This window comes from Benincasa hispida, chromosome 9 (assembly GCF_009727055.1).
Source record: "Benincasa hispida cultivar B227 chromosome 9, ASM972705v1, whole genome shotgun sequence".
Classification (NCBI taxonomy): Eukaryota; Viridiplantae; Streptophyta; class Magnoliopsida; order Cucurbitales; family Cucurbitaceae; genus Benincasa; species Benincasa hispida.
The window spans coordinates 83,540,218-83,555,084 of record NC_052357.1 but is presented as its reverse complement, the minus strand read 5'-3'; positions in this window follow the sequence as shown (position 1 = coordinate 83,555,084).

The window sequence follows — 14,867 nt, the reverse complement described above, 5'->3', positions numbered from 1 at the left end:
GAAGTCATCCATAAATATTTCCACTGAGTCCTCGAGATAATCTGGAAAGATCGCCATCATGCACCTTTGGAACATACTAGGGGCATTGCAAAGGCCAAAAATCATGCGGCGAAAAGCAAATGTCCTATATGGGCAGGTGAATGTGGTCTTGTCTTGATCTTCAGAAGCTATCATGATTTGATTATATCTGGCATACCCATCCAAAAAGCAGTAAAAATCATTCACTGCTAGTCAGTCCAGCATTTGATCAATGAATGGTAGAGGAAAATGATATTTCTTTGTGGCCGCATTCAATTTGCGGTAGTCCATGCATATGCGCCATCAAGTGATGGTCCTTTGCAGTATTAATTCGTTGTTCTCATTTGGGACTACCGTCATTTCGCCCTTCTTCGGTACACATTGCACGAGGCTGACCCACGTTCTATCTGTTATGGGATAGATAATGCCTGCATCCAGCCACTTGATAATCTCCTTTTTGACGACCTTCTTCATCGCAGGGTTAAGTCTGCGTTGATTTTCAATTGTTACCTTGTGGTCGTCCTCAAGACGAATGTGGTGCATGCAATACGCGGGGCTAATTCCTCTGATGTCAGCGATCGTCCAGCCAATTGCTCGCACATGTTTCTTAAGAATGCTTATCAACGCATTCTTCTGATCTTCGTTGAGTGTAGAGGAAATTATCACTGGCAACTTCTCATTCTGCCCAAAAATGCGTACTATAGATGGGTTGGTAAAGTCTTTAATTCAAGTGTTGGTGGTTCCACTAGGGAAGATTGCATTGTTTTTCGTTCTTCTTTTGGCTCCATTTCTTGCCTTGCGATCGTTTTTTCTTCTTTATTTGTTTTTGCTACGATCGCATTGCAGACAGCAACGGATGCGTTGGTATCCTCTTCTTCATACTCTTCATCAAAATTTTCTTCTTCAATCAAAGTCAGGTCATCATCAGAATTTTGCAGGTCTTCTTCGTCCGGAAATTTCATGGCACGAATTATATTAAATTTGAGTTTCTATCCATTTATACTCAATTTGAGCACGACCCGTTAATAAAAAAAGGTCGCCCCAAAATGATGGGCACATCTTTGTCGGCCTCATAGTCTAGAATGATAAAGTCAGCTGGCAAAATAAATTTATCCATCGTGATCAGCACATCCTTCACCTTACCTTCTGGATGAACCAGAGATCTGTCAGCCAATTGGAGAGTCACTGATGTCGGCACAAGTTGCCCCACATTTAATTGTCTAAAAATTGACAAAGATATCAAATTTATTCTGGCCCCAAGTCACATAGGGCTTGTCCAATATAGAGTCCTTCTATGCAGCAAGGAATAGTGAAGCTCCCAAGATCGCTCATCTTCGGTGGGATAATGGATTTGAAACTTTGCCTTAATGCCACCGTGGCAAATTTTCCAACGCCTTTCTTCTTAGTTACCATGTCCTTCAGAAACTGGGCATAGGCAGGCATTTCCTCAATCGCTTCACTGAAAGGAATGTTAACATGTAATTGCTTTAGCATAGATAAGAAGCGTTGGTATTGTACCTCTTCGTTTTTCTTCTTCCTTAGCCTCTGAGGGAAAGGTGGTAACTGAACTTTCACGGTTCCTATTTCATTTGACTTCGAGGTCGACGCAACCTCAAGTTCTACTGCTTCATTTTCTCTTTATTCTTCTTGCGTTACCGCAATCTCATAATCGGTTGCAATGGAAGTTGTTCTACTTTGCTCATTCTTTTCTCCCTCCACAGCCTTTCCACTGCATAATGTCACAACCTAACATTCCTTCTTACCTGATCCCCCTGGGTTTCATGGAAGTTTGGTTGAACTTGGCAACACCCCTTGCGGTCTACTTTTCAGTTCACTCGCAATCTGGCCTATGTACAATTCAAGGTTGCTGAAGGACGTAGCCTGACTTTGAAGCACTGTCTCATTTTTCTCTATATATTGCTTCAATAGGTGCTCCAGAGAAGAGAACTGTGGTGGTTGTTGTGGGCTACTTGCTTGATTGCTCGGTTGACCGTTGTTGCATTGGAAGAATCCTGGTGGCCTTCTTTTTGCACCACAGATTGAAAATTTTGTTGTTGATTCTTCCAGGAAAAATTGGAGTGGTTTCTCCACCTAGGGTTATAAGTGTTTGAAAAGGGATTATTCTTTACAAAATATACAGACTGTGGATTTTGCGGGCAATATTCCATCGCATGCCTATCACCGTAAGCCGCACACCTTGCGGTGTTTTGACTTATTGCGTTAATTTGCCCACCTTGCGGTGTTGGACTGCTGATTGCCATTCCTTGGATCAACTTCATCATTGTGGTCATTTGGTTTTGTAATGAAACAATGGCACCGTTATTTGCATCAGAATCTTTAAGTCTCAATATCTGGTCACTCTCTCTCCAGTCTTCATGGTTCTTGGAGATGCGGTCTAGGATATTCTTCGCCTCATTGTAAGTTTTATCAAGCAGACCACTAGCGGCTGCCGCATTGACAGCAGTCTGCGAAACAAGATTCAAACCATGATAGAAAACTTTCATTTGAAGGTAGTTTGGTAACCCATTATACGGACAATCCCGGACCAACCTTTTAAACGTCGACTAAGCATCATTGAGCGATTCGTCCATATCTTGTTCAAAATTAGTAATAAGCTTCCTTCGTCTTACGTTCTCACGAGAGTCAACCCGGTCTCTGCTCTTATACCTCAAGGTTCTCTCTCGAGTTGACATGGGCGATCTCCGGTGCCACCACTTTTCTCTTGCTCTGTCTTAAAATGGAAAGGAAATTATGAACAGAAACAACTAGTTAACTCGTCAACCGATCGACCCCTTCTCTGAAGAATGCCCTTGGTATTTATAGAGCATCCATGGTGAAATGCAGCTTCTCTCTCTGGTTGTATAGATGGGACAACTTTAATTCCTAACTGATGCGCCGAATAATTATCGCCGATAAAGCTGAATATACTTTGTGACCATTATCGACTGTCAACTTAATTTGGATTCGACTGTTATCAGCTTTCCCATCGCTCTTAATTATCCTTTCACTCGGATGCGCCCACCATGTTGCGTTGACCAAGTTGCGGCGATCCTTCTCGGGCGAATGTTTATGAGCACGATCAACGCAAAGCCTAAGTTACGGTGACCAGTGAATTCCTATGATCGCAATCTTTGCATTGCGTTAACGCATATTCTGTAAAAAAATATAAAGATCAACTATTCTAATGCGTTGGACACATGCGACTGCAATATTATAGAATTTATGCTTAATGGACGCAATTTAACATATTTCATCAACGTAATCTAACATTGTTTAAGAACTTAGCACTATGATAACATGCATTTCTGCCCGTTATCACTTCCAAAGGCTTTTACACTATTAATTCTATTCTGCTCAAAATATGTTCCTGCTTCCGCAAGAGTTGACCCTCTCTCTGATCTCGACGCTTCCGGCACTCTTCCAAGTTCATCAGTACGATCTCTCGGTAAAATCTTATTTTCCTCGCTTCCGCCTTCTATGTAAAAGAAAACTAAGAACAAGGCTACTTTTATCTAAGGGAAAAATTCTCTAACTATCAAACTAAACTAACTTCTTCACTGAAGGTGACCTCTGGTATTTATAGAGCTTCAGGGTGAAAGGCTTCTTCTCTCTTATGATTGCACTAATGAGATGACATTAATTCTCTGTCTGATGCGTCGAATATTTGTCACCAAAAGGTTACGTGTACTTGCTACAGTAGTTCGTTAATGGCTTGTCAACTTAATTCGAAATCGACCGTCATTAGCTTTCTGTCCCATCGTGATTTATTATGCTTTTCACCCATATGCGCCCACCAAAGATGTGCCAGCTCTATGCGGCAACCTTCTTGAGTAGATATTTATGAGCGCAAATGATCGCATCGCCTTGCGTTAACACAATCTCTTAATGCGCTCGACCGTTGATTTCTTTGGATCGCATTTTTCGCCTTGCGTCAATGCATTTTCTACACAAAAATGCATAAGTTAACTGTTTTCATGCGATGGACGCATGCGACTACAATATTGTGAACTTAATGCTTTTGGACGCAATCTTGTATATTTTTTTCAACGCAAACCTGCATTCTTTTATAACTTAGCACTATAATAACGTGCATTTCTGCTAGTTATCATCAATCATGCTCATCGCATAGTTGTCGTCTACACAATCATGTAACATACGTTACTCGATGTCTGCTGCACGATCGAATGGTCCTTCATACTCATTGCAGAGTCCAAAGGCACACGATCAATGCAACTCGATCGTTTATACTCGATAGGCGTTACTCGACGATCTGAAAGTGATGCAACATGATTAAGTGACGAGGCTTTGCCTGGGCGGTTCAAGACCCAGTTCGCCTGTGTGAACCGGTTGACTCGATTAATTTGTAATAGTTATGTTTAATTACATATGATGTATGTTTAATTATATGCCATAATATATGTCATATAGTTTTAAAACACACCTTAGGTTATGCATTTATTCATGCATCATCTTTATATTATATGTGTTATAATATAGTAGTTTGCATGATTAAATTACATTAAAGCATGCTCATGCACCATATAATATAAGAGTTATAATATATGCATCCATTAAGCATATCCATGCATCATCTTTATATTATAAGTGTTATAGTATAAGGGTGTATGTTAGCATGTATGCGTAGTTCATTACTTGTTATGTAAAAGTTATATATAGCAATGAATGAACATTGCATGAAGCATGACACTTAGGTTTATTTATAAAAGTTATAAATGTCTTGTGGATGTCTAGCTTAGCAATGTGGTTTATTTTAGTTGTCATTTTTTATAAGAGTTATAATTAATGAAATTAGAATTAAAATTAATAAGAAAGAGTTGCATGCAAACTTAAGATTTAATCATGTTTTAAAAGAGTTTTAAAATTTGATTGAGATAGACCTAAGATCACAGTTCTAATGGGATTAGAAACCTAAGTTTAATCTTTTAATTCGGTTTAATAGGATTAAATAGACTAATAAAAGATTAAATATGTATCAAATCTATCTATAAGGGACCTTTTGGCTAAAACTAGTTCTGGCTAGGCTAGGGTACTTCAGTCTATAGAAACGTCGCACCCCTACCTGGGAACCTACCTGGAAAGGTGAATTAGATAGATTTGTTGCATGCATGTAAATTTGATGATAGTATTTAAAGTGTTTAATGAGACTTAAATCAAACTTGTATAATCGTCAAAAGCAAGTGTTGCTTTTGAGCAAATTAAACATTCACTTAGATAAAATCAGTAGCCATATTTTCTAAGTTAATAAATCCCTAGGTAGAACATTGAGTGGGAGGTAATTGGGGTATATGATACTTTATTTTACCTCTACATGTTTCTCCCTAAAAGTTCACACCGTGAGATCTATCCTCGACCTTAAGATACCCTGGGAGTGTCCCTCTATAGGATGACATTTGAGTAGGTCAATACCAAGGTGAATGGAGAGAATGTTCATAGTAAGTGGGAGCGGGACCTATGACAACATATTCCTTGATCTCTCTCATTAGGTTGGATAACATTTACGTGCATCACCTTGAGGCACCCTGAGAGTGTCACGCTAAAGGATGCTTGTATTTGCACAACTCTTTATCTGATCTTCAGGAATGGATAGGGTTGCTTTAGTCTCTTGTCCTAATATGTTTTTTCCCTATGGTGGGCACACTAGGGTGGGACTCTAGGGCCGAAAATGAAGGGTTACACTTACACAGAATTGTTAAGGATGTTAACAAATTATGGACTGAATAACGGTGATTGTTAGATTCAGTTACAAGGATTTGTTTCTATCTAAAGGTTGAGATTGTCTCATCCCAGTGAAGGGGCACTTGATCACCTCATCGGTGACTTTTGTCCTGCCTCACTGGGGCATCATTGCAAAATAGATGTCACTTAGGGTACAATAGAACTATTTTGCTAATACTTAATTGGTGTGAAAAGTGGTAATGCAAGTAGACTCATTAAGTTTGTTTTTTTTTTTAGCAACTTTTTTAAATGGCTACCGCTACCCTTGCACTTTTAGCCATCGATAAACTGACTGGCGAAAACTATGCTAGTTGGAAAAACACAATTAACACGATCGTAATCATCGATGACTTTAGGTTTATCCTTATGGAGGAGTGTTCTCCTATTCCACCTCCCAACATCGCTCGAAATGTTCAAAAGGTGTACGAGAAATGGACACGGGCGAACGAGAAGGCTCGAGAGTATATCTTGGCTAGCCTTAACGACGTTTTGGCCAAGAAGCATAAGCCCATAATCACTACACGTGGGATCATGGAGTCCTTATGGGGAATAATCGGACAACCGTCCGCGAAGCTTAGGCACGACGCTCTTAAGTTTATCTTCAACTTCAAGATGAAGGAGGGTACATCTGTTCATGAACATGTTCTAAACATGATGGTCCAATTCAATGTGGCGGAGATGAATGGGTCGAGCATCGATGAGGCCAACTAGGTTAGTATTATTCTGGAGTCGTTACCAGAAAGCTTCTTTCACTTTGTAAGGAACGTTGTTCTGAATAGTGTTGATTACAACCTTACAACTCTACTCAATGAGTTGCAGACTTTCCAATCTTTGCTGAAAAGTAAGGAGAAAAGGTATTGAGGCAAATGTTGCTTCATCTTCCAAGAAGTTCCATAGACATTCGACCTCTGGAACTAAGTCTGCGCCTTCTTCTTCCGGCACCAGCAAATGAAAGAAGAAGAAGGGTAGTAAGGGGAAGGGGAAGGTGCCTGCTAATCAACAACCTGCCGCTCCGCGGGGTAGGCGACCAGTGCCGGTTGACAAAGGAAAATCTTTCCACTACAACTAGGATGGATACTGGAAGCAAAACTGTCCTTGTTATTTGGTTGAGAAGAAGGCCAAACAAGGTAAATACGATTTATTGGTTTTAGAGACTTGTTTAGTGGAGAATAATGATTCTGCTTGGATTATAGACTCTAGGGCCACTAACCATGTTTGTTCTTCATTTCAAGGAATTAGTTCCTGGCGGCAGTTGAGGCTGGTGAGATGACGATGCGAGTTGGAATCGGGCACATCGTCTCAACTATGGAAGTGGGAGGCCTCCGGTTGACTTTACAGAATAGGTTTATCATTTTGAATGATGTGGATGTAGTTTCTGAGTTAAAGAGGAACTTAATTTCTGTAAATTCGTTGCGTAAATGTAAATACATCTTGAATTTTTCAGTAAATAAAGTTTTTATTTCGAAAGATGTTGTTGATATATGTTCGGCTCAGCTGGAAAATAATTTGTATGTGCTAAGGCCGTTAGCAACAAATTCCTTCCATAACATAGAGATGTTTAAAACTGTCGTAACTAAAAAAAAACGACTTAAAGTTTCTTCTAAAGAAAATGCCCAACTTTGGCACCTACGTTTGGGGCACATTAATCTCAATAGGATTGAGAGGTTGGTGAAGAATGGACTTCTAAATGAGTTAGAAGAAACTTTTTTACCTATATGCGAGTCATGCCTTGAAGGCAAAATGACTAAAAGACCTTTTACTGGAAAAGGTTATAGGCCACAGAGCCTTTAGAGTTAGTGCATTCAGACCTTTATGGTTCGATGAATGTGCAAGTCAGGAGAGACTACGAGTACTTCATCACTTTTACTGATGATTATTCGAGGTATGGATACGTTTATTTAATGCAACATAAGTCTGAGTCCTTTGAAAAGTTCAAAGATTTCAAGTCCGAAGTTGAAAACGCATTAAGTAAAACGATTAAAACACTTAGATCTGATCGAGGTGGAGAGTTTTTGGATTCTGAGTTCCAGAATTATTTGATATAACATAGAATCGTTTCCTAACTCTCAGCATCTACACCTCAACAAAATGGTGTATTAAATAAACATTGAACATGGTTCCTTACCCTGTTAAACATGGTTCGGTCGATGGTGAGTTACGCTTCATTATCGGACTCGTTTTGGGGTTTGGCAGTAGAGACCGCAGTTTACATTCTAAACTGCGTTCCCTCCAAGAGTGTTGCCAGAATACCTTTGGAGTTGTGGTTGAAATGTCACTTCCACATTTGGGGTTGCCCAGCACATGTGCTTGAGGCTAATCCTAAGAAATTGAAACTGTGAGAGTATATTAGCATGCGGCGGAAATAATAAGGATCAATAAGCATTCTAATTCATTAATTTTGGCAAAAATTTTAAGCATGCTTATCTAATATAAGATGGTTTAAAGTCATACCTTTGTAGAACTCTTCAAGATCTTGTTCCTCAGCAATTGTTTTCTCCAAAACTTGCCATGAACCACCTTAAGATCTTTCCCACTATCCTCTTGGAGCTTTAGAGCGAGTTGTGGGACTTAAGAACAACTTGAATGAAAAGAAATTAGGCGTGAAACTCACTGCTACTAAAACACTCGAAGAACAATTCTTCTACCCGATTTTTCAGTAAAAATCTTTTTGAATGCATGCCTCAATTTCACTCCAATCTTCTTTATTTATTGCAGGTGAACATGCAAAGAAGATGGCTACATAAGATGCAACTCATGCTTGGAGTAATTGAAGAGAAAGTTAATGGTCTTTGAGTGAGCTAGTTGAAGACGGTAATGGAAAAACCTCTATTTCCATTTTGTGCAATTTTTCAATTTTCTAAAAAATAATTTTAGAATTAATTTGATTTTAAAAACTGAAAATATTATTAATTTTCTAATAAAATTAATAAATAATTATTTAAATAATTCTAATTAATTTAATATCAAATATTAACTTAATTTTTAACAAATTCCACCTTCATATATTTAAATCATATTTAAATTAAATTATTCTATTCCGTTTAATTCTAATTTGAACGTTTCAAATTAACTTATCAAGCTACTCTAAAGCTTATCCATTTACGAGCTATTAGGAGGATCTCGCGGACCTACAGATCATGGGCTCCAACGACTGAGACTAATTGGCTAAACTCATTATACCGAATTAATCCTTATTCGTTAACTAATGGGTCACTCCACTATAGCTCATAGTTGAACTCCCCTCACTGTAGATATATTATGTCCACTTCATATAACGATAATCAGTAAATCGATCCTTCACAGGTTGTTCGTAATCACAGCTAGGTCAAGATAACTGTTTTACCCTTGTGAATGCATCTTGTTCCTTAAGTTTCTACTAACCCTCTAATGAACAATTTTGATTAACAATACCTATGAATCAAGCCTTTCTCTATCATGAGAAGGCGAGGCCCCGATTGTTCAAGATTTGAAATCAGTACTTAAGAGAATAACCTATCTGTTAACCCTAAATCGGGTAGAAGTGAATTCCATCTTACAAAGCTATGTCCCCAGCTATTCATCCGGTCTTATCTCCAAAATGGAAGGCTTATTGAGCAGTGCTATTGGACTAATCTCACCCATGCAGATCAAAGGATAATCCCGAACAAACAGGAGTTTATAGCTAGCTCAGGATTAAGATCGAGTTTATAGCTAGCTAGCTCAGGAGTTTATAACAAATAGAAGTTTATAGCTAATAAAAGATAATAAGTTTATTGGTTTGTGGTAAAATAAAAAATATTTAAATGTGCAAATTCAAGAAGTGAAGTAAATATCATATATATTATACATCACAAATATTTGTACAAAGTTGTTTACAAACTACAAGACACGAGACTTTACAGGCTTTCTAGACCATGTTAAGAACTAAGGGTCTGGAACCAGAAGTAAATGTTGCTTCTGCTGAGAAGAGAGGAACATCCTCTAAGCCTGATGTTGCATCCTCTTCGCAAAATAAGAGTATTCCAACGAAGAAAGACAAAGGGAGAGGGAAGAAGAAGTCTGCTGGCAAGAAAAGCAAGAAAACTGCTGCAGAGAAAGGGAAATGTTTCCACTGCAACAAATAAGGGCACTGGAAGAGAAATTGCTTTAAATATCTTGCTGAGAAGAGAGCAGAGAAAGGTAAACAGGCTAACTAGTTCTTGTGGACCGTTTGCTCAGCTCAACCAGTGGAAGAAGTTGCTACTGATGATGATATTACCTGTTTTTGAAATCTTATAATGAACATATTATACATATTTTTATTTTGAATGAAATGTTCATTTTCAGAAAATATATTTGTTTTATCTCATAGCAACTTCTGTTAAGAATCAAATTGTTAAAACCCATTTGCAAATATTCAGATATTAAACGAATAAGATCGAAGTATAATAAGTTTAAAGATTTCTAGATCTGACTGTTAACAAGAGTTGTTAAGGCAGGTCACACGCATCTTAATCAAAGAGTGAAGAGTACCTCAATGTAGTGGGAGGAAAGTGTGCTTCCTGGCAATTATTGATAATTAGATGCATTCCCCATATAGTTTAATAAGGAGCCTATTTGTACACTAATATGTTTACAATGATTCTCTCGGCTAAAGTGTTTGAGAATCATCTCGTAAGACTAGAAATACCAGAGGTTAATAACTTAGGGCAAGTGGGAGCAATATCAGGTATGAGATACCGAATGGTAAAACCATGGGTATGGGATGTCCTAGTTTATTGTATTTCTCTATAAAACTTAGAAACTTAGTCTTATATATCGAATATATAAGTTACTAGAGTTTTAGTCCAAGTGGAAGTTTGTTGGGTTTTATGTCCTAAAACTCGTGGTTTGTAAACAATAGAACTTATTTTGAAAATTCAATAAAGTTGTTATTGAATATATTATTTTTTAGAAATCCAATAAACCTAAGTCCGTTGACTATTACATGAGTACTTGAACTTTATATGAAGACATATAAGTGAATCAGGTTCGAGTAAATAGTCAAAATGATCTATAGTATATGAATAAGGTTGGGTGCCTTATTCTCGTAACGCTATTGGATGCGGCCTACTCTCTAGTTGTTACAAAGAGTTGTAAAGTGCTACATACGAAATGATCCTAATTCGTGCATGTTGGGACATGAGGAGTCGGGGTGTTCTATGCAAATGAGTTTTGTGCAAGATCAGACCATGAAACTAATCACTCTTACTTTATAACGTTGTTTACTATTTAAGACTGACTATTTCAAAGCGAGACCTAGGTAACTTGACCTTAATCCTGAGTTAACTATGACCTCCTATTTATTCGAGATTATCCTTTGATCTGCAAACGGTGATAATAGACCAACTGCCCCATTTTGGGGATAAGACCAGATGAATAGCTGGAGACATAGGGTGCAAGATGGAATTCACTCCTACCCAATTAGGGATAGTAGAGAGGTTGTTCCCTTCAAGTGTTGATTCTGGGTCATGAACAAGAGGCCTCACCCTCTCATTGGTCTGAGAGGGATTCGATTTGTTGATTGGATCACAAATAAATTGTTCATTAGGGGATTAGTGGGACTTAAGGAACAAGAGGTAATTTCGGGGGTAAAACAGAGATTCGACCCAACCATTATTACGAGTAACCTGTGAAGGGTTAACTTACTAAACATGGTTATATCGAGTGGACATAATATATCAACAATGAGGGGAGTTCAACTATGGGCTTTAGTGGGATCACCCATTAGTTAACAAATGAGAGCTAGATCTGTTTAATGAATTTAGCCGATTAATCTCGGATCGTTGGAGCCCATGATCTGTAGGTCCGCGAGGTCCCCCTACTAGCTCGTAAATGGATTAGCTCTAGAATAGCGTGATAAGTTAATTTGAAGTGATTAAATTAGAATTAAATGAAATTGTAGAAATAATATTTAAATATGATTTAAATATTTGAAGATGGAATTGTGTAAAAATTAATTTAATATTTGATATTAAATTAATTCAAATTATTTAAATTATTTAAATAATTATTTATTAATTTTATTAAGTAAATTAATTTATGAAATTAATTTTTAAATTAATAATATTTTCAATCTTATTAAATAAAATTTATTTATGAAATCAATTTTGATTAAATTGAAAAAGAAGAAAGAAATCACAAAATGGAAAAACGGTTTTTTCCATTGTCTTCTTCCAAGTAGCTCACTAACAACCCACTTCAAATCTTCATTAACTCCAAGCATGAGCTGCATCTCATGCAGCAAATCTCTTTGCATGAATGTCTACAATATATTAAAGAGATTAGAGTATTTTGGAGGGATGACAATCGATCAATTTTTCTGAAAAATTCGAGAGAAGAAGCTGTTCTTCACGTTGGGTTGCTGCAGTGAGTTAGTCTCCAAATTCCCTTAATTCAAGCTTATTTTGAGTCCCATTACTCAATCTAGAGCACCAAGAGGATAGTAGGGAAGATCTTAGGGTGGTCTATAACAAGATTCAAAGGAGATTTGCAGCTGAATTCGAGCTTAGAGGAAGTTCTTCAAAGGTATATCTTGAAACCCATTTATTTTTGTTGAAGCATGTTTTCGTTTCTGCCAAAATTAATGAATTAGAGTGCTTATGGATCCTTGTCACTTCCACTGTGCATCGGTACGTTCCAATAGTATGTAGACGATATCGTACTCATTGGGAATGACGTAGATTTACTAACTTCAATTAAGAACTGGCTAGTGACTCAATTCCAAATAAAAGATTTGGGAGAGGCTCAGTTTGTTCTTGAGATTCAGATCTTTCGAGATCGAAAGAACAAAATGCTAGCACTGTCTCAGGCATTGTACATTGACAAGATGTTGATCAAGTACTCGATGCAGAATTCCAAGAGGGGTCTATTGCCTTTTTAGCATGGAGTTACTAAATATAACCATACATTGACTAACTTATTTTTTTTTTCCCTTGTAGATTCAAGTTGAAAGTGAGAGACAAAGGGAAATAGAGATTTGTATGTATGATAGACAATGATAGTCCTCTATTACTATCTATCTTAATATTATGTTTTTTAAGTTTCTTACTTTTTTAGATAGAAAATAATAGATTCTTAGACATAAAACAATAATAAAAAAAAAAATTGTTTTCTTGTAGGAAACTAAGATCCAAACACAACAACTTCAAACACAAGATAATTTGGATCGGATTGCAACTATATATTTGGAAACACCCAAAATACAAGAGTTTTCTTAGGTTTGATTCTTTTCTTAAGCTACTTTTTGTTCAAACACAAGAGTTGACAAACAGAGATAGACTACTATCAGTGTCTATCGTGGATAGACAATGATAGTAGCTTATTAGTGTCTATTTGGGATAGACAGTGATAGTCATCTATCATTGTCAATCTTAATATTATGTTTCTTAACTTTCTTACTTTCTTAGATAGAAAACAATAGATTCTTAGATAGAAAACAATAAAAAAAAAAATTATTTTCTTATAGAAAACTAAGATCCAAACACAACAACTTCAAACACGAGATAATTTAGATCGGTTACAACTATAGATTTGGAAACACCCAAAACACAAGAGTTGCCTGAGGTTTGATTCTTTTCTTAAGTTACTTTTTGTTCAAACACAAAAGTTGACAGACAGAGATAGACTACTATCAGTGTCTATCGTAATATTATGTTTTTTAAGTTTCTTACTTTCTTTGTCTATCTTAATATCTGAAGAATAATTAAATCAACGTAGAAGGAGGAAATCAACAATCATATACACAAAATTCAAATATGTATGCAGTAGTTTTGGAATTTTTAAAAAATTGAAAGTTGCTTTCTGTTGGTCCTTTTTTTTTTTTTTTTTTTTTTTGCTATAGTATGTAAATATTTTGTATATTTTTCCATTTTTGACAATTTTCCTAAATCTTATTTATATAAATAATATTTGAATCTCATTCAAATATTCATCTTTCGCATATTATGTAGTTTTAATTATAAATCATATTTATAATTAACTATATACTATAATGTATTAATATACATTATACATTATATTAATCATATAATTAATAACTTAAATTGTCATAAATCATTTGAACAATTCAAATTATTCCAAAAACAATTATTCCTTGTTTTTATCCATAGTGAGCTAACAAGAGGAACTTATGAATCTACAGATTATAAGCTCCAATGTTACGAGATTAATAAATTAAATGTTACGAGATTAATAAATTAAACTCTTTAATTAGATTAATCAACATCCTAGTCAATCTACTAAAGACTGATAGCTACACTCTACACACTATAGATATATTCCCGTGTCCACGGATATAACCAATCAACAATAAGTTGACCCTTCACAAATTGCTCATAACTATAGCTGGATCAAATTATCGTTTTACCTTGTATTTACATCTAACTCCTTAAATACCATCAATCCTTCTAATGAGCAACCAGTCTATAGTCCAACTATAAACTAACCTCTCTCGGATCAATGAGAGGGTAAGGCCTCATTGTTCAAGCGCCCAAAATCAGTTATTGAAGGAGAAATTTATCTACTTTCCCTAACTATGAGAAGAAGTGAATTTCATCTTGTGCAGTTGTGTTCCCAGCTCCTTACTCGGACAAATTTTCAAAATGGTATGCATATTAAGTCGGTGAAACTGACCACTCTCACTCATATAGATCAAAGAATTACCCTCATAGACAGAAGTTCACAACTCATTTAGGATTAAGGTCAAGTCAACTGTGGTTATCCTAGTGAAATGTTAGTCTCTACAAGTAACGGTGTTATACATATTAACTAATCATTTCGTGGTTCGATCTTATATAAACTATTTATACAAGATACTCCACTTACATGTCTCCACATGAACAATATAGATCATGTCGTTTGTAACACTTACAACTCATGTAACAGTTATAAAGTGGGTCGTATCTGCAGTGTCACCAAGATAAGGCACCCAATCTTAACCATGTATTGCAGACGTTCTACATTATTGCTTGAACATGATCCAATTGTATGTCTACCACATACTGCTCAAGTTACATTAAACAGTCTCATATCTTAGTTTATTTGATTGAGTTAATGCTATCTAAATGTGAATAAAATACTTCTTATTTTATTAAATAAGTAATTTGTATTTACAA